General features: G+C 39.4%; 1 protein-coding gene across 1 annotated transcript in view; it reads left to right on the top strand.

Annotated features, from left to right (window-relative positions):
* The window catches only part of AKAP6 (A-kinase anchoring protein 6), a 571,209-nt gene that overhangs the window by 75,697 nt on the left and 471,926 nt on the right, over positions 1–23,586 (top strand). The window lies entirely within an intron of this gene.

Raw genomic sequence — 23,586 nt, 5'->3', positions numbered from 1 at the left:
AGTCGAAGTCTCTATCTCATCTAAAGATTGGGAATATCCACTCCATTTAGACCAACCTTATCCTCAATCCATAGCTCCCTTCTGAAAAAAAAAAAAAAGTCTCTAAAGACCACTCAAGCTCAACCTCAAGTGAAAATCTCTACCGAAAATAGTACTTATATTTAAAATTTTGAACAACAATATTTAGGTTATTTCACATTGTTCTTCAAGGAAAATTGGTAGATGTAACCAAGGTATATTCAGATTTTTTTTTCAAAACAAAGGTTCTGTTCTCTGAAGGGAATTCAGGTTCCTGTATCTGGGCAAATAGAATTGTTTTACTCACTTATATGGCAGCCCTCATCCACCAACCCCCTCCCTTCAGATTTTACCCATCAAAGTTTGGAAAATCTTAGGAGTGGCCAGAACTCATATTATAGTACTTACATTGTCTGAGTCTGGTACTAAATCACATAGCGCAATATTTTAGTCTCCAAAGCTAGACCTCTGTACCTCTGAACCTTGATGGCTGGAATAAAGGAAAACTCCTATTCTAAAACTGCAAGAAAAGTGTTTTCTGTGTATGTAATGGGTGGAAGCAGGAATAATATATGGAGCATAGTTTTTCTTTGTTCCGAACGTCTTCTAGGTCAAATAACTGTTATTAGAAAACCAACTCCTAGTTGCATGAAATAGCCTTGAATATTGATAAAATCAATCAAGTTGACACTGAACAGTGAGGGGGTTAGAGACACTGACACTATACAATCAAAAATCTACTACAGCTCCATATCTACGGTTTCATATCAGTGGATTTAATCAACTGTGGACATGCAGTACTCAACTATGTATTTAGTGAAGAAATTCCGTGTAAGTGGGCCTGTGTAGTTCAAACCTATGTTGTTCAAGGATCCATAGTATTTCAGGCTGAGTGGGGTTTTCTTTGGTAACAGAAAATAGTGTTTCTTGAAGGAAAGGGTACATTTTTGAAAGTTTTTTCCCCCTTCTACTGTTATTGACTCATTGGTCTAGAATTTCTCTGAAGAATACTTAACATAACTTGTAAGTGCTCTAAAGTTCTAAAAATACTATCCAATAGTGGTGAGAGTCTTCCTGATACATTGTGTTTTAATTCCTTTGAGTTTTCCATTAAGATATTTATTTCTTGGTGTGTTGTCATGTTGATGTGTTACATACTGAGCCTGTATACGTGTATTTGGATATCTGTAGTGTTAGTGTCTTCATATATATATTTGCTAACCAGAGATTAACCAGACCATTAACAGCTTAAAAACAAATAAGAATAAAATACATTTTCAAATAGTAAAGTTTGGGTATTATCTTTTTGGTAGTAATGTTAATTGTTAATTGTTGCCTCTGGTTCTGCTAGGTCACTCCATTCTCTCTACCCCAAGTATTTCTAGAGCTTCTGCTGCCTCTGGTACCAAAAAAGACTTGGGAATCTTTGCTACCAGTGAAGAAAGAACTGACTGTGAGATAACAGTATTACTTGACTGAACACAAAACTTCTAATTCAGGTCCTTGTTCTGTATTCATCATGGCTCGCCGTCAACCACTTAGTGGATATTTGCAAGTACACACCCATGTGATGACACCAGATTCTGTATTTTCCCATTACCTAGCTGAGGCCCACTGTTGGCAAATACTGAACTTGGCAAATTAGTAATCTAGAGTCAGGAAACCCATTCCTGGGTGGGCCAAGGGAAATTTCAAGGCCTGTAAGCCCTGGCTGACTTTGCGGATGTGGTGATGAAATAGAGATAGCAAATTTTAAACTGTGGACACTTTGCTGCAGTACCATCCCCAGAGTTACTGCCTATATGCATCCTCTGCAGAGCAGGAGAGAACCCAAACTTTCTTTTCCTTGGGCTGTCTGTTCAAAGAGCTCTGAGCAAAATGGTTTCTCCCCTTGGCAGTCAGCCAAATGGATCCTTCTTTGTGAACTCTGATTTCCTATCATTGAGGAAAGAGGAAAGCTATGGAGAGCTCATTAGGCCTTTACAGAAAAAGGCTCCTGACTTGTTTATTCTCAAAGAGCAGATTGTTGTCCTTCATTCTCACATGAATAAAAATACTATCCAATAGTGGTGAGAGTCTTCCTGATACATTGTGTTTTAATTCCTTTGAGTTTTCCATTAAGATATTTATTTCTTGGTGTGTTGTCATGTTGATGTGTTACGTACTGAGCCTGTATACGTGTATTTGGATATCTGTAGTGTTAGTGTCTTCATATATATATTTGCTAACCAGAGATTATGTGTCCCCCTTTGGAATTGCTCTTATTGGAAGGATGTTTCTTTATATGTGGTTCATGGTCAAGCTTTGCCACTTTTACCTCTTTGTAAGTGTTTTCTTTTAAAATATATACTATGTACATATTATTAAATAAACTTCCTTCCCCATGTTCCCCAAAGGAAGTCATGCATTAAAAACAAGTGTAAAAAGGAGGAAATTACAATACGTCTATGCTTTGGGTTACTTTCTTAAGCAATAATTAAAATTTTCACCAGAGAAACTAAACCCTACTTGTGAGGATGGATGGGGGAATTCATCCGGTGTTTTAAGTTTATTTTCTTGGCTTCATGGTGGTTGCTCTCCCAACCTCTTTGTCCTTTGACCCAAAGTAGCTGGGACAGACTTGGGCCTCTCTTTCAGGTAGTTATCTGAGCCTTTCTGCTTATTCCCTGATACCCCAAAAATTAACTTTGAATCTGGAGGACTGGAGTCTTTTAAGATGTTGAGGTTTTGAGGGTCAGAGAAGAAAGTTCTAAGGAAGGCTTCAGTTTGAGAGCAGAAGGGCTTCAGATTCTTTTCTCCTTAAGTATTGAGGGAATTATGCTTACCACTGTTCAGAATTCTGCCAGTTTCTTTCTTTAGCATTTTCCCCATTAAACAGTGGCATAGAGACACTGCATCTGATAACAGATGACAACTTACAGGATTAGTATGATGCAGCCTGTATTTAACATCCGTTAGCATTTGCGCTTCCTCAGCTTGCAAGGTTTGCTCAATTTCTTATTGACCCAGTGCCTATAAATCAGTGTTTATTTGCGTGGGAGACTTTATCTTCTTGATATGGGGATAGCAGATCCATAGTAGAAGAAGGCATAGGCTAGGATAGCATTGCAATTACTACTATCATTATTATTGCAGTAAACTGTAATACTATTGCTCTGCTATTATTGTCGCTGCTTCCTGCTAAGAGTGGTCTATTAGCTGATGCTGCTGTGGCTGATTTTGCTCCTACTAGTATTGTTTCTTCTGCTGCTGCTACTAGTCACTATTCACATATTCAGTTCTATGCTAAATGCCTTAGGGATTTTAAAAACTTCATTGTCAAAGCCTTCAAGATGTTTATAGTCTGTGTAAGACTAATCTGAGAAATAATGGCTGGAAAATAAGCATAATAATTACCATTTATTTAGCATTAATATGTGCCAGGTGCTTTATATAATCAGCTAATTTAGTTATTTTGACTATTCTAAGAGATAGATCTTACTAGTAACTCTTCAACATGATGAGATGAGGGCGTTATGTTTAGAGAGGGCAGGTAACTTGCCCAAGATCACATAGCTAATGAATGGCAGACCTGGAATTTAAACCTAGGTCTGCTGGCCTCTAAAACTCTTGCCATTTTTACTGGACTGGCCTGTAGACTTTAAATACAGAAAGCACATTCCCTAATATTATCTCAGGGAATTTTACAATAGTCCTCAGAAATGACAGGGCATACATCGTGACAAAAAATGAAACACAGAAAAGATAAATGACCCTTGGAGCTAGTTACCAGGACTGAGACTCAATGCTCCCAATTCCCAGCCCTGTCTTCTTCCCTCTGGAGCCACAGTGTGTTTTACTGAGCCTGAAAATTAGGCCAGGGGGACAAAAATTCTAGCAATTATTGAGATTGTGCTTCCTGTACCCTTGCCATTCCATGTCCTTTGTGCAACCACATCATTTGATTGACAACACCATCTTTAAAAAAAAAAAAAAGTAATTAATTAATTTAATTTATTTTGGCTATGCTGGGTCTTTGTTGCTGTGTGAGGACTCCCTCCAGTTGTGGAGAGCAGGGGCTACTCTCTAGCTGCAGTCCATGGGCTTCCCATTGCAGTGCCCTCTCTTGCTGAGGAGCACTGGCTATAGGAGTGCGGGCTCAGTAGTTGTGGTGCATGGGCTCAGCTGCCCTGCAGCATGTGGGATCTTTCCAGACTAGGGATTGAACCCATGCCCCTTGCATTGGCAGGCAGATTCTTAACCACTGGACCTCCAGGGAAGCCTGGAAACATCATCTTTAAGCACCTTTGTTCCTTGCACAGCTTAGGCACTGCGGCATGGAAATAGATGCCTGGGCTGCTGTTATTTTTCATTTCTTCCTAGTTCAGTGTTGGGAGATGGTATTTTTCTAAGAATTTGCCATTTCTTCTAAGATTGTCCATTTTATTGGCATATATGTGCTTGTAGTAATCTCTTATGATCCTTTGTATTTTTGTGGTGTCCATTGTAACTTCTCTTTTTTCATTTTTAATTTTATTGTTTTGAGCCCTCTCCCTTTTTGCTTGATGAGTCTGGCTAAAGGTTTATCAATTTTGTTTATCTTTTTAAAGAATGAGGTTTTAGTTTCATGAATCCTTTCTTTTGTCTTTTTCATCTCTATTTCGTTTATTTCTGCTCTGATCTTCCATGATTTCTTTCCTTGTACCAACTTTGCGTTTTGTGTTTACTTCTTCCTCTGATTGCTTTAGGCATAAGATTAGATTGTTTATTTGAAAGTTTTCTGTTTTCTGAGATAAGATTGTATTGCTAAAAACTTCCCTCTTAGAGCTGCTTTTGCTGCATCCCATAGGCTTTGAATTGTGCTTTTGTTTTGTCTCTAGGTAATTTTTGATTTCCTCTTTGATTTCTTCAGTGATCCATGGTTATTTAGTAGCTTATTTTTTGACGTCCTCAGTGGTTTTTTTTCCTTTAGTTTTTTTCTTGTGTTGTTAATTATAATCTCATAGTGTTGTGGTAGAAAAAAGATACCTGATATAATTTCAATTTTGTTAAATTTACTGAAACTTGCTTAGAATACTCTGTAAAGATCAATTAAATCCATTTGGTTTAGTGTGTCATTTAAGGCCTGTGTTTCCTTATTGATTTTCTGTCTGGTTGGTCTGTCCATTGATGAAAGTGAGGTGTTAAAGACTCCTACATAATAGTAACACACTGTTACTGGGTTGCTGTCAATTACTCCTTTTATGGCTGTTAGTGTTTGCCTTATATATTGAGGTGCTCCTATGTTGAGGGTTAGTTACCCAAGGCCCAAGGAGCAGGGGCTGAGTGGGCACAGGAGGGCCGAGAGGAGTTACTCCACATTCAAGGTCAGGAGGGGCCGTCGTGAGTAGATACCCCTTGTCCAAGGTAAGGAGCAACGGCTGCACTTTCCTGGAGCAGCCATGAAGAAATACCCCACGTCCAAGGTAAGAGAAACCCAAGTAAGATGGTAAGTGTTGCGAGAGGGGATTAGAGGGCAGACACACTGAAATTAAAATTACAGAAAACTAGCTAATCTGATCACATGGACCACAGCCTTCTCTATCTCAATGAAACTAAGCCATGCCGTGTGGGGCCACCCAAGACGGATGGGTCATGGTGGAGAGGTCTGACAGAATGTGGTACATTGGAAAAGGGCATGGCAAACCACTTCAGTATTCTTGCCTTGAGAACCCCATGAACAGTATGAAAAGGCAAAAAGATAGGACAATGAAAGATGAACTCCCCAGGTCAGTAAGTGCCCAATATGCTACTGGAGATCAGTGGAGAAATAACTCCAGAAAGAATTATGGGTTGGAGCCAAAGCAAAAACGATACCCAGCTGTGGATGTGACCGGTGATAGACACAAAGTCCGATGCTGTAAAGAGCACTATTGCATAGGAACCTGGAATGTTAGGTCCATGAATCAAGGCAAATTGGAAGTGGTCAAACAGGAGATGGCAAGAGTGAACGTCGACATTATAGGAATCAGCGAACTAAGATGGACTGGAATGGGTGAATTTAACTCAGACGACCATTATATCTACTACTGTGGGCAAGAATCCCTCAGAAGAAATGGAGTAGCCATCATGGTCAACAAAAGAGTCCGAAAGACAGTACTTGGTTGCAATCTCAAAAACGATAGAATGATCTCTGTTCGTTTCCAAGGCAAATCATTCAATATCACGGTAATCGAAGTCTATGCCCCGACCAGTAATGCCGAAGAAGCTGAAGTTGAATGATTCTATGAAGACTTACAAGACCTTTTGGAACTAACACCCAAAAAAGATGTCCTTTTCATTATAGGGGACTGGAATGCAAAAGGAGGAAATCAAGAAACACCTGGCATAACAGGCAAATTTGGCCTTGGAGTACAGAATGAAGCAGGGCAAAGGCTAATAGAGTTTTGCCAAGAGAACGCACTGGTCATAGCAAACACTCTCTTCCAACAACACAAGAGAAGACTCTACACGTGGACATCACCAGATGGTCAACACTGAAATCAGATTGATTATATTCTTTGCAGCCAAAGATGGAGAAGCTCTATACAGTCAGCAAAAACAAGACCGGGAGCAGACTGTGGCTCAGATCATGAACTGCATATTGCCAAATTCAGACTTAAATTGAAGAAAGTAGGGAAAACTACTAGTCCATTCAGGTATGACCTAGATCAAATCCCTTATGAGTATACAGGAGAAGTGACAAATAGATTTAAGGGACTAGATCTGATAGACAGAGTGCCTGATGAACTATGGACAGAGGTTCGTGACATTGTACAGCAGACAGGGATCAAGACCATCCACATGGAAAAGAAATGCAAAAAAGCAAAATGGCTGTCTGAGGAGGCCTTACAGATAGCTGGGAAGAGAAAAGAAGCGAAAAACAAAGGAGAAAAGGAAAGATATTCCCATCTGAATGCAGAGTTCCAAAGAATAGCAAGGAGAGATAAGAAAGCCTTCCTCAGCGATCAATGCAAAGAAATAGAGGAAAACAACAGATTGGGAAAGACTAGAGATCTCTTCAAGAAAATTAGAGATACCAAAGGAACATTTCATGCAAAGATAGGCTTGATAAAGGACAGAAATGGTATGGACCTAACAGAAGCAGAAGATATTAAGAAGAGGTGGCAAGAATACACAGAAGAACTGTACAAAAAAGATCTTCACGACCCAGATAATCACGATGGTGTGATCACTCACCTAGAGCCAGACATCCTGGAATGTGAAGTCAAGTGGGCCTTAGAAAGCATCACTACGAACAAAGCTAGTGGAGGTGATGGAATTCCAGTTGAGCTATTTCAAATCCTGAAAGATGATGCTGTGAAAGTGCTGCACTCGATATGCCAGCAAATTTGGAAAACTCAGTAGTGGCCACAGGACTGGAAAAGGTCAGTTTTCATTGCAATCCCAAGGAAAGGCAATGCCAAAGAATGCTCAAACTACCGCACAATTGCACTCATCTCACATGCTAGTAAAGTAATGCTCAAAAATCTCCCAGCCAGGCTTCAGGAATACGTGAACCGTGAACTTCCAGATGTTCAAGCTGGTTTTAGAAAAGGCAGAGGATCCAGAGATCAAATTGCCAATATCCGCTGGATCATCAAAAAAGCAAGAGAGTTCCAGAAAAACATCTATTTCTGCTTTATTGACTATGCCAAAGCCTTTGACTGTGTGGATCACAATAAACTGTGGAAAATTCTGAAAGAGATGGGAATACCAGACCATCTGACCTGTCTCTTGAGAAACCGGTATGCAGGTCAGGAAGCAACAGTTAGAACTGGACATGGAACAACAGACTGGTTCCAAATAGGAAAAGGAGTCCGTCAAGGCTGTATATTGTCACCCTGCTTATTTAACGTATATGGAGAGTACATCCTGAGAAACGCTGGGCTGGAAGAAGCACAAGCTGGAATCAAGATTGCCAGGAGAAATATCAATAACCTCAGATATGCAGATGACACCACCCTTACGGCAGAAAGTGAAGAAGAACTAAAGAGCCTCTTGATGAAAGTGAAAGAGGAGAGTGAAAAATTTGGCTTAAAGCTCAACGTTCAGAAAACTAAGATCATGGCATCTAGTCCCATCACTTCATGGGAAATAGATGGGGAAACAGTGGAAACAGCGTCAGACTTGATTTTTGGGGGCTCCAAAATCACTGCTGATGGTGATGCAGCCATGAAATTAAAAGACACTTACTCCTTGGAAGGAAGGTTATGGCCAACCTAGATAGCATATTTAAAAGCAGAGACATTACTTTGCCAAGAAAAGTCCATCTTGTCAAGGCTATGGTTTTTCCAGTGGTCATATATGGATGTGATAGTTGGACGGTGAAGAAAGCTGAGCGCCTCAGAATTGATGCTTTTGAACTGTGGTGTTGGAGAAGACTCTTGAGAGTCCCTTGGACTGCAAGGAGATCCAATCAATCCATCCTAAAGAATATCAATCCTGGGTGTTCATTGGAAGGACTGATGTTGAAGCTGAAACTCCAATACTTTGGGCACCTCATGTGAAGTGTTGACTCATTGGAAAAGACCCTAATGCTGGGTAGGATTGGGGGCAGGAGAAGAAGGGGACAACAGAGGATGAGATGGTTGGATGGCATCACCGACTCGATGGACATGGGTTTGGGTGGACCCCCTGAGTTGGTGATGGACAGAGAGACCTAGCGTGCTGCAATTCATGGGGTCGCAAAGAGTCGGACATGACTGAGCAACTGAACTGAACTGATCCATTCATTTCATTACTGAGTACCATTCTAGGTGCTTCACATGCATCAGTCAATAAACACACCGGAAGCTCTGTCTTTTGGGAGCGCATATTCTGGTAGGAACTGAAGAGTCCAGCATGAAACCTGGATACTCAGTAGATGTTAGTTAACATTTTCATTGATACTAACAAACTATAATATATTATAAAAGGTAAAAATATTACTATTAGCCCAAATTAATCAAATTAGCCAGACTCCATTTCTATGGAGAAATGGAGCTTAGAAGAGGTAAACTTTGATGAAGAAGCAAAGAAAGTTCTGGTACACCAGATGGTACCCAGGAGAGAAACTGAGGTCCAGGAACCTCTATGAGCCCAGGATGCACCACCCTGAAATAAAAGTAGAAAACTGCTCTTCAGCCAAAATACCCACTGTGGGTTGTTAAATGAAGAGAAAAAAAAAAATCTACTATAATATTTGACATGTGACATATATTTTCAAAGCCCCTCAGGTTATTCTAATGATCAGTCAGGATTAAGAATCACTGAACTAAATAATTCATATGTGAATAATTGAGAGCAACTTTGTTGCACTATGTGAAGTGTAAGTATATAATTAATGTCCATGAGGAATCACTTTGTACTTCCTGTGGCTAGAACAGGAACTTTTGAGTTTTTCTACTAAGGGTGACATGTTTGTACTGATCCACACTCTCCTTGTTCACTTGACTTACAGAAGGTGAGGGGGAGTGTGCAAGATGAGAGAAGTAAAATGAAAGGATTTTGAATGTGCCTTAAATAGGGCTCAGCCTGGGGGGTGAAGGGGATGTGGAGCCACTTAGAATTTAAACTAGGAAAAGGCATATTCTAAAGGCTATCCTTCTAACAAAGTTTCATAATACACTCTTATCTGGACTTACTAGAAATGTGCTTTTCTATTAATCTCTAAGTTGGTATAGTTTTCTTATTTTTTAATGTAAAAGCTACCTTTTAAATATACAATCTCAGCTTAAATTACTAAGGAGACATATATAGAGAAAATGTATACAGAGTAAAGGATTCAAATATTTTAGTCCAATGTGAGTTACTTAAGAAATAAGGAAGAATAAATAAGAGAAAAATTATAATAATCAATATAATATTAGCTAACTATGTGACAGGCACAGTTAGGGTATGTATTAAATCATTTAATCATTAAAGAAGCCTGTGAGAAAGGTACTGAATGTCATTTTGCAGATAAGAAACAGAGGCACCCAGAGTTGCTCAAAATCTTGCTGCTATAAGGCAGAACATTAGAGACTTGAATCCATGTGGGTAGACTGATACAGAGCCTGCATTCTTCTTTTTTAATTGAAGTATAGTTGATCACAACGTTGTGTTAGTGTCTGGTAGACAGCAAAGTGATTCAGTTATACATATATATATATGTATTCTTTTCCATATTCTTTTCTATTATGGTTTATTACAGGATGTTGAATACAGTTCCCTTTGCTATATAGTAAAGCCTTATTGTTTATTTATTTTACTTATATGGTGTGTATCTGTTAATCCCACACTCCTAATTTATCCTTCTCCAAACCCTTTCTCCTCTGGTAAACATAAGTTTTTTCTTCTATGTCTGTGGGTCGGTTTCTATTTCATAAATAAGTTCATTTGTGTCGTTTTAGATTCCACATATAAGCGATATCATAAGGTATTTGTCTCTGTCTGACTGATTTCACTTAGTATGATAATCTCTAGGTCTATCCATGCTGCTGCAGAAGGCATTATTTCATTCCTTTTTATGGCTGAGCAGTATTCCATCATGTATATATATCACACCTTCTTTATGCATTCATCTGTCAATAGACATTTAAGTTGCTTCCATGTCTTGGCTCTTTTAAATAGTGCTGCTTTGAACACTCGGAGAAGGCAATGGCACCCCACTCCAGTACTCTTGCCTGGAAAATCCCATGGACGGAGGAGCCTGGTAGGCTGCAGTCCATGGGGTCGCTAAGAGTCGACACGACTGAGGAACTTCACTTTCACTTTTCCCTTTCATGCACTGGAGAAGGAAATGGCAACCCACTCCAGTATTCTTGCCTGGAGAATCCTAGGGACGGCGGAGCCTGGTGGGCTGCCGTCTATGGGGTCGCACAGAGTCGGACATGACTGAAGCGAGTTAGCAGCAGCAGCAGCAGCAGCTTTGAACACTGGGGTGCAGGTATCCTCAAATTACAGTTTTCTCTGGATATATATCCAAGAGTAGGGTTGCTGGATCAGAAAGCAACTCTATTTTGTTTTTTGAAGAACCTCTATATTGTTATCCATAGTGGCCACACCAGTTTTCATTTCCATCAACATTGTAGGTTCCCTTTTCTCCACACCCTCTCCAATATTTGTTATTTTTAGACTTTTTGATGATGGCCATTCTGACCAGTGTAAGGTGGTACCTCACTGTAGTTCTTATTTGAATTTCTCCAATAATTAGCAATGTTGAGCATCTTTTCATGTGCCTATTGGCCATATGTATGTATTCTTTAGAGAAATGACTATTTAGGTCTTCTGCCCATTTTTTGGTTGGGTTGTTTGTTTTTCTTTCATTGAGCTGCATGAGCTGTTTGTATATTTCAGACAGAGTCTACACTCTTACCCTTCAAGGCACAACATATAATCCCCAATATGTTTGTTTACCTCTAGAACACAGACCCTCCCTCATTAACAGATCTTTCCAGGCAACTTGCCTTGACTACACTGGTTCCCCAGCAGCAGTTCAGAATTGAGTCAGCAGTGGAAAAAAGAAACCATGTGCACGCAGGTAATCCACAATATAAATTAGCCATGTACAGATCATGAAGAGGACACTGTGCCTTAAGGAGGTTCCAACTGATTTCTTACATTTTATAAGCTACCAACTGCAAAAGTCTTGCCTAACAAAATTCTGTTGGTACAATGTGACCAATCTGGTGGGCATATATTTTCAATAAATTTTTGTTGATCAAAGCAATGTTCAGATCTAAACAATTCATCTACCAGCCCAGGCATCTTTTTATTACAAACTCACTTTTTATTATTCCTATGCATGTTTCCATAAGTTTACTAGATATTGATGCATCCATATACATTATGAAATATCATATCATTGATTTTAAAGTTTATGTCATAGTGATCCTGCATAAATTGGGGTTTTTTTCTCAACATTATATTTTTTATATCTAGCCAGGTAGATAGAAATAGCTCTCAGATGTTCACTTTAACTGCTGTAAATGATTTCACTTCGTGAAAAGCCTGAAATTCATTTATCCATTTTCCTGTTGATGTATATTGTCACTGATTATTGGTCAAAAACCCTATCTTCATATAAGGCAAAATATTAATTTTATTCTTTAAGAAAAAAGATCTACAAAAACAAATTCAAAACAACTAGCAAAATAGCAATAAGAACATATAGATAGAACATATCTATATAGCATATAGATAATTACTTTAAATGTAAATGAATTAAATGCCCCAACCAAAAGACATAGGATGACTGAATGGATACAAAAACAAGGCCCATATATATGCTGTCTATAAGAAACCTACTTCAGATCTAGGGACACATATAGAATGAAAGTGAAGAGATGAAAAAGGTATTCCACACAAATGGAAATTAAAAGAAAGCTGCTGCTGCTAAGTCATTTCAGTCGTGTTCAACCCTGTGCGACCCCATAGATGGCAACCCACCAGGCTCCCCTGTCCCTGGGATTCTCCAGGCAAGAACACTGGAGTGGGTTGCCATTTCCTTCTCCAATGCATGAAAGTGAAAAGTGAAAGTGAAGGTCCTCAGTCGTGTCCGACTCTTAGCGATCCCATGGACTGCAGCCTACCAGGCTCCTCTGTTCATGGGGTTTTCCAGGCAAGAGTACTGGAGTGGGTTGCCATTGCCTTAAAAGAAAACTGGAGTAACAATACTCATATCAGATCAAAAAAGACTTAAAAATAAAGACTATGTCAAGAGACAATGAAGGACTCTGAGGGAGAAGGTGAGGGTGGGACGTTCTGGGAGAATAGCATTGAAACATGTATATTATCATATGAGAAACAGAACACCATTCCATGTTCGATGCATGAGACAAGGGCTCAGGGCCGGGGCAATGGGATGACCCAGAGGGATGGGATGGGGAGGGAGGTGGATGGGGGGTCCAGGAAGGGAAACACATGTAAACCCATTGGCTGATTCATGTCAATGTATGGCAAAAACTATTACAATATTGTAAAGTAATTAGCCCCCAACTAAAATAAATAAATTTATTAAAAAAAAAAAGTCAAAAAAAAAAAAAAAGAGACAATGAAGGATACTATATAATGATCAAGAGATCAACCCAAGAAAAAGATATAACAATTGTAAATATATATGCCCTCAACATAGTTCAGTTCAGTTCAGTCGCTCAGTGGTGTCCGACTCTTTGCGACCCCATGAACTGCAGCACGCCAGGCCTCTCTGTCCATCACCAACTCCTGGAGTCTACCCAAACCCATGTTCATTGAGTTGGTAATGCCATCCAACCATCTCATCCTCTGTCGTCCCCTTCTCCTCCTGCCCCCAATCGCACCCAGCATTAGGGTCTTTTCCAATGAGTCAACTCTTCGCATGAGGTGGCCAAAGTATTGGAGTTTCAGCTTCAACATCAGTCCTTCCAATGAACACCCAGGATTGATCTCTTTTATGATGGATTGATTGGGTCTCCTTGCAGTCCAAGGGACTCTCAAGAGTATTCTCCAACGCCACAGTTCAAAAGCATCAATTCTGCAGCGCTCAGCTTTCTTCACCGTCCAACTATCACATCCATACATGACCACTGGAAAAACCATAGCCTTGACAAGACGGACTTTTGTTGGCAAAGTAATGTCTCTGCTTTTAAATATGCTATCTAGGTTGGCCATAACCATCCTTCCAAGGAGTAAGTGTCTTTTAATTTCATGGCTGCATCACCATCAGCAGTGATTTTGGAGCCCCCAAAAATCAAGTCTGACGCTGTTTCCACTGTTTCCCCATCTATTTCCCATGAAGTGATGGGACCAGATGCCATGATCTTAGTTTTCTGAACGTTGAGCTTTAAGCCAAATTTTTCACTCTCCTCTTTCACTTTCATCAAGAGGCTCTTTAGTTCTTCTTCACTTTCTGCCATAAGGGTGGTGTCATCTGCATATCTGAGGTTATTGATATTTCTCCCGGCAATCTTGATTCCAGCTTGTGTTTCTTCCAGCCCAGCGTTTCTCAGGATGTACTCTGCATATAAGTTAAATAAGCAGGGTGACAATATACAGCCTTGACGGACTCCTTTTCCTATTTGGAACCAGTCTGTTGTTCCATGTCCAGTTCTAACTGTTGCTTCCTGACCTGCATACCGGTTTCTCAAGAGACAGGTCAGATGGTCTGGTATTCCCGTCTCGTTCAGAATTTTCCACAGTTTATTGTGATCCACACAGTCAAAGGCTTTGGCATAGTCAATAAAGCAGAAATAGATGTTTTTCTGGAACTCTCTTGCTTTTTCGATGATCCAGCGGATATTGGCAATTTGATCTCTGGATCCTCTGCCTTTTCTAAAACCAGCTTGAACATCTGGAAGTTCACGGTTCACATATTCCTGAAGCCTGGCTGGGAGATTTTTGAGCATTACTTTACTAGCATGTGAGATGAGTGCAATTGTGCGGTAGTTTGAGCATTCTTTGGCATTGCCTTTCCTTGGGATTGCAACGAAAACTGACCTTTTCCAGTCCCGTGGCCACTACTGAGTTTTCCAAATTTGCTGGCATATCGAGTGCAGCACTTTCACAGCATCATCTTTCAGGATTTGAAATAGCTCAACTGGAATTCCATCACCTCCACTAGCTTTGTTCGTAGTGATGCTTTCTAAGGCCCACTTGACTTCACATTCCAGGATGTCTGGCTCTAGGTGAGTGATCACACCATCGTGATTATCTGGGTCGTGAAGATCTTTTTTGTACAGTTCTTCTGTGTATTCTTGCCACCTCTTCTTAATATCTTCTGCTTCTGTTAGGTCCATACCATTTCTGTCCTTTATCAAGCCTATCTTTGCATGAAATGTTCCTTTGGTATCTCTAATTTTCTTGAAGAGATCTCTAGTCTTTCCCAATCTGTTGTTTTCCTCTATTTCTTTGCATTGATCGCTGAGGAAGGCTTTCTTATCTCTCCTTGCTATTCTTTGGAACTCTGCATTCAGATGGGAATATCTTTCCTTTTCTCCTTTGTTTTTCGCTTCTTTTCTCTTCCCAGCTATCTGTAAGGCCTCCTCAGACAGCCATTTTGCTTTTTTGCATTTCTTTTCCATGCAGATGGTCTTGATCCCTGTCTGCTGTACAATGTCACGAACCTCTGTCCATAGTTCATCAGGCACTCTGTCTATCAGATCTAGTCCCTTAAATCTATTTGTCACTTCTCCTGTATACTCATAAGGGATTTGATCTAGGTCATACCTGAATGGACTAGTAGTTTTCCCTACTTTCTTCAATTTAAGTCTGAATTTGGCAATATGCAGTTCATGATCTGAGCCACAGTCTGCTCCCGGTCTTGTTTTTGCTGACTGTATAGAGCTTCTCCATCTTTGGCGGCAAAGAATATAATCAATCTGATTTCGGTGTTGACCATCTGGTGATGTCCATGTGTAGAGTCTTCTCTTGTGTTGTTGGAAGAGAGTGTTTGCTATGACCAGTGCGTTCTCTTGGCAAAACTCTATTAGCCTTTGCCCTGCTTCATTCTGTACTCCAAGGCCAAATTTGCCTGTTATGCCAGGTGTTTCTTGATTTCCTCCTTTTGCATTCCAGTCCCCTATAATGAAAAGGACATCTTTTTTGGGTGTTAGTTCCAAAAGGTCTTGTAGGTCTTCATAGAATCATTCAACTTCAGCTTCTTCGGCATTACTGGTCGGGGCATAGACTTCGATTACCGTGATATTGAATGGTTTGCCTTGGAAACGAACAGAGATCATTCTATCGTTTTTGAGATTGCATCCAAGTACTGTCTTTCGGACTCTTTTGTTGACCATGATGGCTACTCCATTTCTTCTGAGGGATTCTTGCCCACAGTAGTAGATATAATGGTCGTCTGAGTTAAATTCACCCATTCCAGTCCATCTTAGTTCGCTGATTCCTATAATGTCGACGTTCACTCTTGCCATCTCCTGTTTGACCACTTCCAATTTGCCTTGATTCATGGACCTAACATTCCAGGTTCCTATGCAATAGTGCTCTTTACAGCATCGGACTTTGTGTCTATCACCGGTCACATCCACAGCTGGGTATCGTTTTTGCTTTGGCTCCATCCCATAATTCTTTCTGGAGTTATTTCTCCACTGATCTCCAGTAGCATATTGGGCACGTACTGACCTGGGGAGTTCATCTTTCAGTGTCCTATCTTTTTGCCTTTTCATACTGTTCATGGGCTTCTCAAGGCAAGAATACTGAGGTGGTTTGCCATGTCCTTCTCCAGTGGGCCACATTCTGTCAGACCTCTCCACCATGACCCATCCGTCTTTGGTGGCCTCACATGGCATGGCTTAGTTTCATTGAGATAGACAAGGCTGTGGTCCATGTGATCAGATTAGCTAGTTTTCTGTAATTTAAGTTTCAGTGTGTCTGCCCTCTGATGCCCTCTGGCAACACTTACCGTTGGATAATCTTTATAATAATATTGAAAGGCAGAATTATTATCCTCATTTCCCAAAAGACATATGTGAAGCTCAGATAAATGCTTTGCCCAATACAAACACCCAAGTGGGAGCAGAGCCTGGAAGAATTCAGGTTTCAAAGCCTACATTCCTGCACAGCTTTCTCATCCTCCTAGCCCCATCCCCCTCCCCTTGCTTCTCCCCTTCTACTTTCCCTTACTTCCCTCACTCTTTTGTCCCCATATTTTCATTCCTCTCTCCCTTTTCCCTCCTCTTTTTCTCTTCCTCATTCTCCTGTCATTGTACTGACCTCTCTCTCTCTCTCTTACTTTTCCTCTTTTTCTTCCTTCTCATTTCCCTTTACCCATTTCCTCCATTTCCTCTTTCTTACAGCACTTACAGATAGGGCATTTACTTTCTAGACGTCCAGAGCACTGTCAGGTAAGCAGAGCAGTTACTCCTCACTTTACAGACGAGGACTCTAAGAGAGGTTAATGCTCTGCCCAATTTCCCATGGCTGTTAGTGGTGGGGATTCAACCTATTTGTCTTCCCACTCATCTGCTTAGTGCCTGTCCCAGAGCACTCACTGCCTTGTGGGTATCAGTGGCTGTGGATAGCAGATGGTGACACTTCTCCTCCAGAACATTTATTAGCTTCCAACTGAGTAGAGTGGATTCCGAGGTAATTTAGGAAGCGCAGCAGGTTTGTGAAGGAGAGCATGGGGCAGGTGGGACTTGGACTCTTCTCAAACCCCACCGTCTGCATGATGGTTACTCATAATGCTGTCTCTTGTGAAGAAGGAGACTCCAGAGCTGATTTCAAAGCCACCAATACATGGGAACTCACACAACATCAGAAGCAGTGACTTCAACGGGTGCCACTTTGGTGCGGAGGGGTTATTTCCTTATTTTAAATCATCACTTGGAGTCCCAGATAGACAAATGGCGCTAACTTGTTTTTTACCATGGACCATCATCTTTTTCTTCAGTCTAGCTCATCTCTTGCACTATTCATGATACTCTGTAGCACGCCACTAACTTTTAAAAACCTGAACGGCACATTATTTAAGTGTTGATCAACTACAGCAGGTACTACCTACAGTTATGCAATACTTCTTGGGTGTTTTAAGACATTAAGCCAAGGACCAGCACACCAAGTAAAACGGGTCCTGAAGTGTTTTAATCTTATATCCATAAGGAAACACTTGGTTAAATTCCACACAAGGTCTGGATGTCTTTTGTTGTTGTTGTTGATTCTTTCTCTCTTGATCCCACAGCTTTATGAAGGTATAATTGACAAATAAAATTGCAATATATTTAATGTGCATAGTGTGATGATTTGCTGTGCATATACATTGTGAAATGATTACCACAATCAAGTTAATTAACACATCTATCTCATGTGATTGCTGTTTTCTGTTTGTTTGTTTTTTGGTTTCTTTGGTGAGAATGCATACATTCTACACTCTCAGCAGATTTCAAGTATACAAAACAGAAGTATCAACTATAGTCACCATTCTGTTCATTACATCTTCAGAACTTACTCATCGTATAATTGAAAGTTTGTACCCAACATCTTCCTCAGGGCCCTGAAAACCACCATCCTATTCTGTTTCCATGAGTTTGACATCTTTTTTTCCAGATTCCACATGATACCTACAGTATTTGTCTCTTTTTCAGGATATTACACTTAGCATGATGCCCTCCAGGCTCATCCATTTTGTTACAAATGGCAGAATTTCCTTCTTTTATGTGACTGTATATATTACACACACACACACACACACGTATAAAATGGGAGATATAAATCCCATATAAAATGTGGGATTTCATATGCAGATATCTTCCTCAGATTATATATGTCTTCCACATCTTCGTTATCCATTCATCTGTTCATGGGCACTTAGATTGTTTGTATATTTTGGCTATTTTGAGTAATGTTGCAGTGAACATGGGAGGGTAAATATCTCTTCAAGACGGTGATTTCATTTCCTTCAAATATATAATTAGAAGTAAGATTTATAGATCACATGGTAGTTCTATTTTTAATTTTTTGAAGAGCCTCCATACTGTTTTCCATAATTGCAATACCAGTTTACATTCCCACAAACAGTGTATAAGGACTCCCTTTTCTCCACATCCTGAACAATATTTGTTGTCTTTTTGATAATAGACATGCTAGCAGGTGTGGCTGCGGTTTTGATTTACATTTTCCTGATTAGTAATATTGAACATCTTATCATATACTTTTGGCCATTTGTATGTCTTCTTTGGAAAAGTGTCTGTTTAGATCCTTTGCCCATTTTTAAATTGAATTATTGATTTTTTTTTTTTTTTTTGCTTTGAGTTGTAAGAGTTCCTTTATAGTTTGCATGTTAACCCTTTATTGGATGTATGGTTTGCAAATATTTTCTTTCTTGATTCTTTCCTTTGCTATGCAGAAACTTTTTAGTTTGATGTGTCTCATTTATTTATTTTTGTTTTTGTTGTCTGTGCTTTTGATGTTGTATCCAAAAAATTATTGCCAAGACTAATATCAAGGAGATTTTCCCCTAGATTTTCTTCTGAGAGTCTTATGGTTTCAGGTCTTTTCCTTAGGTTTTCAGTTCATTTTGAGTTTATTTTTGTGTATGATATAAGATAAGGGCTCAATTTCATTATTCTACATATAGTTACCCAGTTTTCCCAACCCCATTTATTGAAGAGGCCATCTTTTCCCATTTTGTGTTTTGGTGCCATTGTTTAAAGTTAGTCAACCATATATGCATGGGTTTATTTTTGGGTTCCCTATTCTGTTCCATTGATCTATGTGTTTATTTTTATGCCAGTACCAGATTGTTTCGCTCACTTGTATAGCCTTGTATGATCGTTTGAAATCACAAAGTGTGATACTTCAGCTCTGCTCTTCGTACTCAAGGCTGCTCTGCTTGTGATCTTTTGTGACTCCATGAAAAATTTAGGATTGTTTTTTCTATTTCTGTAAAAGATGCACTGGCATTTTGATAGGAATTAAACTGAATCTGAAAATTACTGTCTGTAGTATGGACATTTTAACAGTATTGTTTATTCTAATCCACAAACATGGGCTGTCTTTTCATTTATGTGTGTCTTTAATTTTTTTCATTAGTGTTTTATAATTTTCAGTATACTGATCTTGCACCTTCTTGGGTTAAATTACTACCAAGTATTATATTCTTTTTGATTTCATTGTAAATGGGGCTATTTTCTTGATTTATCTTTTGTTGTAGGTATATAGAAACACAGCTTAGTTTTGAGAAGCTGGAGCCTTAATCTGTTTGGGCTGCTATAACAGGAATACCATAGACTGGGTAGTTTGTAAAAGACAGACATTTATTTCTCACAGTTGTAGAGTCTGGAAAGTCCAAGATCAAGGGGCTGGAAGATTCTGTGTCTAGTGAGAACCCACTTTCTGGTTCATAGACAATGCCCCTTCACCTTGTCCTCACATTGTAAAAGGGGTCAAGGGAACTTTTGGGGGCCTCTTTTGTAAGGGCACTAATCCCATTTATGTGCGATCCACCTTCATGACTTGGTCACCTCTCAAAAGTTCCATCTCCTGATACTATTACCTTTGAGGTTAGGATTTCAGGGTATGTATTCTGGAAGGATACAAATATTCAGTCCATAGCACTGAGTAAGCACTGTAAACACAGAGCTAGGTAAAGCAGTACTTTTATTATTTGATTTATTGTTTTGTTTATCTCAATATATTTATTATGGTATATATTCTTTTTGTGACATGTATAGTTATGAATATTTTAGGTTAACTTTTATGTTTGTGGCTGTGTAATCCTTTTCAAAAGAATTCCGTGAAGCAATAATATTTTGTATTATAGTGAAATATTTTCACAGTAAATACATTGATGGAGTGTTTAGATCAGCAGTAAATTAGTACATCTAAAAGTAAAATGTTATCATTGACTAGAGTAGGAGGGAAATATTGGTATTATGTGCCAAAACTCATTCTCACCTATGTTTTTAAGTCTGTTTGTGTACGTGTTTATACACATATACATTTACGTCTGACTGGTGGCTTGGGAGTTTTTAATTGTATGTCTTGAGCTGACCAGAATTAAGTCTCTGAGTTTGACAAACTCACGTAAAGAAGCATTACTAGGCAAGGAACACAACAAGTGTTTGCTACATAGCCTACTCTGCTCTGGTAGACTTAGTCTTTGCCCTGAAGATGCTTGAAGTTGTTTCCATGACAGAGATGCATCCAGTTAATGGAATATAAGGCAGGCCAGTATAACAACTCAGAGGTAAAACAAAATGGATGCTTGTGATAGGTTGCAACATTTCAACTCTCTCATTTGTTTCATGACACCCTAGCAAATGAAGATTACTTTACCAATGATGTGTGACTCTATTCTTTATATAGAGCTGATTATTGGATTATTCACTAAAAAATATGTTTGTACCCTGTAAAACAAAACTCTTTTATCAGAGCTGCTTGTGACTTTGATTTAGTGAACCTTTTACTGTATTATTTACCGAAATTTTACATATGAAGGTACGATGTAATTTGTTTCTCCTCCATAGAGAAAGGAATCACTTTTTCTAACTAAAGTTATCTTGGGAAACCCTATCTTTCAAGAATGTATTTTGCTTTTGCTGGGAGAAGAATATGTATAAATGAGAGTTAGTTAGTTTATTCATAATTTTTTTCAGATAAGGGGAGGAATCTAGTCTAAAAGACTATCTGAGCTGAAAATGCTATGTTAATTAAAAGATTCAGTTGTAAATAACTTGAAACAGGTATCATGATCACTGTTCCTTCTGTCTCTGATGACAAATAGAAAATGTTTGTTTTCTGGATTGCTTTATCATTTTTGGTCAGATCTTCTTAGTAGCAAATTACTTTTTGTTATTTTGGCAGCAAAGGAAGGGAAAAAGATTTACACATATAAGCCTTAGTAAAATCTTATAACATTTCAAACTCTAGAGTGATAAGGAAAGCAGCTATTAGGAAATTTTTCCTTGGTTGGAATGTAAACAATATTACTTTAACAAAAAAGAAATAAAGAATTAAGAAGGACTTCTTAGGGGGTTACTTATGAGTAGGAGTGTGCTAAAGGTTATGGGGAAATCAAAAGTCTCACAAGACATTGGTAATACCCTAAAGTGTTGTCTACTTGAGTAGATAAGATTAAGACCTATGAAAAAAACTAAATATGAAAACAGGGAAGCCCCAGAAATACCAGTGCAGAGTTTAAACAGCTCATAAATCTGTGCATCATATGTTGGTTCTGACATGTATAGGTATTTACGTATGTAACATGGCACAGCTGGACTTCTGCCAGTTGGTTTTAGGTCAAACGTTTATGTTTGGAGTTAAGTCTAGTGAAACAGAAAACCGTATTAACTCTGAAGCTGGGCAAGAGAAGATCTTAAATTCAGAAGATGACAGGGAGATTTTTGAATGGGTTGGAGTCAGTTTCTTTGGCAAAAGTCACCCCAAGGTTTGCTTCAGGCTGCAAATCTAGGTGTTCATTCAGGAGCTAATCCACCTTCCCTGGATTTTTGGATGCTTTTTGGCCTTTCCTGATGGGAATTTTGCCTGGGAAAGAACAGAGGAATGGGGCTTAAACTGACTGGGATATATGATCACTGTCAAGTCCAGGAATGTCCAAGAGAAAAGATGGAGAACGCCTTGCACCTTCCTGTGAGGAGGTCTTGCCAGCTCTGGCCCTAGCCCTAGCCTTTTGAGGTGTGTCATTATTGAGTCTCATGAACCACTCCAGAGTGCAAGTTTTTTTTTCCCCTTCTACATATGCTTCATGCTAATGGTGCCAATTTATGCCTTACGTAGTTTTTTCAGTGATTGGATCGTTTAAGGCTCTGTTTACTGTGATTGAAATCCCCAAACATACTTTCTGAAGCAGAAAAAGGGACTTTCGGCTCTTGCAAGTCAGAGTAGGGCTGATTTCTGGCCCACACAGTATCACCAGTACTTAGTTTCTTGTCTCTCAGCTCAGCTTTGCCCTCCCTCTATTGGTTTTATTCTTAGGTAGGTTTTTCACTGCAGAGTGGACAAGCAGCTTCAGATTTGATATCCTTTTAAAACTAGGAGCCAATAGTCGTTTCCTTACAATATCTCATTGTATCTCATTGGCTTCAGTGGAGTCCCATACCATCTCTCAACTAATTTCTTTACCTCTGGGGGATGTAACGAGCTGATTGGCTTAAGACAGAAAGTGGTGTTCTGCATTCCTTTGTCGGATTCTCACCCAAAGCATGTAATTTAGAATGTGGGAGAGGTGATTTCTGAGAGGAAATAATAAATCCAAACATGAAGTAACAACAATAACTGAGCTTATATATTAATATTATGGTTGCAAATTCTGATTACCCATGATTAATAATCTTCAGGGAGTAATATCTGCTCTGCATGGTTATCTAAAAAATATAGAAGGGCTGCTGTGCATTTGACAACAGTAAGAGCCATAAATACTACTGTAATTTGGTGTCCAAGTTTTTGGCCTCCAGATGTTCTCAGAAAGTGTATAGTGTACTGATTAAAGCAGCTTCTACAGCCAGCATGTGTATATGGTCATGTAGGCCTGTGGTTAGAGTGCTTGAGTATTTGTATATTTTGTGAACAAAGGTCAGTTTTGCAGCCAAAATTAAAGAATTGGGCATTGTTGGTAAAAGATTAACTAAACCTTTTCTCCTTCCGCATAACATTGCCTGGGATAAAAATGACCCTTGGTTAGTAAAAATGGCTACCTGGAGATAGAGTTTTCTTAGGCTGGCTCTGACTGTTCTCCAAGAGGAAGTGCTTAGCCATTCTGCCCTGGTCCTGGCTCTGGCCTCTAGGAGGATCCCTTGTCCATTACCTTCCCTGACTTCATCTGAAGTGGGTGATGAGGGTTAAGCCCTCTTTGGTAGCTGTACAGACTTTGTGAGCCATTTCCTAACCATCTTATTCCAGAGTCTTGCTGGTCCTACAGGCGAGAGCTAAAGAGCCTCCCTTGATTGGACTGAGTGGGCTGTTAATAACAATGTTAACAAGGTTCAATGTTTCTATGATGGTTCTGGTTAAAACATTAGTGCTTGCAGTTCTCAAAACAGCAGCACAGGCTGAGGATTTGGGAGCAGTGAGAAAGGCCACTGGGCAGTTCAAGGTGAATTACTATAGGCCTGTTCACATGGCAAGAAAACACGTCATGATCTGCTTCTGCTTTATGGGTCC

This window comes from Giraffa tippelskirchi, chromosome 12, assembly GCF_054371585.1.
Source record: "Giraffa tippelskirchi isolate mGirTip1 chromosome 12, T2T-mGirTip1v1.2.pri, whole genome shotgun sequence".
NCBI lineage: Eukaryota > Metazoa > Chordata > Mammalia > Artiodactyla > Giraffidae > Giraffa > Giraffa tippelskirchi.
Note: the sequence above shows the minus strand (reverse complement) of the source record. Positions and strands in the feature narration are given on the sequence as shown.